The 289-nt window shown below is 43.6% G+C and overlaps 1 protein-coding gene across 1 annotated transcript in view; it reads left to right on the top strand.

Moving 5' to 3' along the window:
• Nucleotides 1–289, top strand: part of aifm5 (apoptosis inducing factor mitochondria associated 5) — a 17,525-nt gene that overhangs the window by 13,459 nt on the left and 3,777 nt on the right. The gene's annotated exons all lie outside the window — the stretch shown is intronic.

The following is a 289-nucleotide window of genomic DNA, read 5'->3' as shown; positions in this document are numbered from 1 at the left end:
AAGTCAGGTTGATACACAGCCGACAGCCCTATTGGACAACTGTTAAAATTCATTTTATGGCAAGAACCAATCTGCTAAGAAAAAGAGAAACGAGTGGCCATCATTACTTTAAGAAATGGAGGTCAGTCGGTCCGGTCCAAGTGCAGTCACAAAAACCATGAAGCGCAACAACAAAACTGGCTCACATGAGGAAAACCCCAGGAAAAGGAAGACCAAGAGTCACCTTTGCTGCTAAGGATAAGTTCATCTTAGTCACCAGCCTCAGAAATCACAAGTTAACAGCAGCTCA

Source organism: Etheostoma spectabile, chromosome 13 (genome assembly GCF_008692095.1).
Source record: "Etheostoma spectabile isolate EspeVRDwgs_2016 chromosome 13, UIUC_Espe_1.0, whole genome shotgun sequence".
NCBI lineage: Eukaryota > Metazoa > Chordata > Actinopteri > Perciformes > Percidae > Etheostoma > Etheostoma spectabile.
This window is presented reverse-complemented; position numbering and strand designations above follow the sequence as displayed.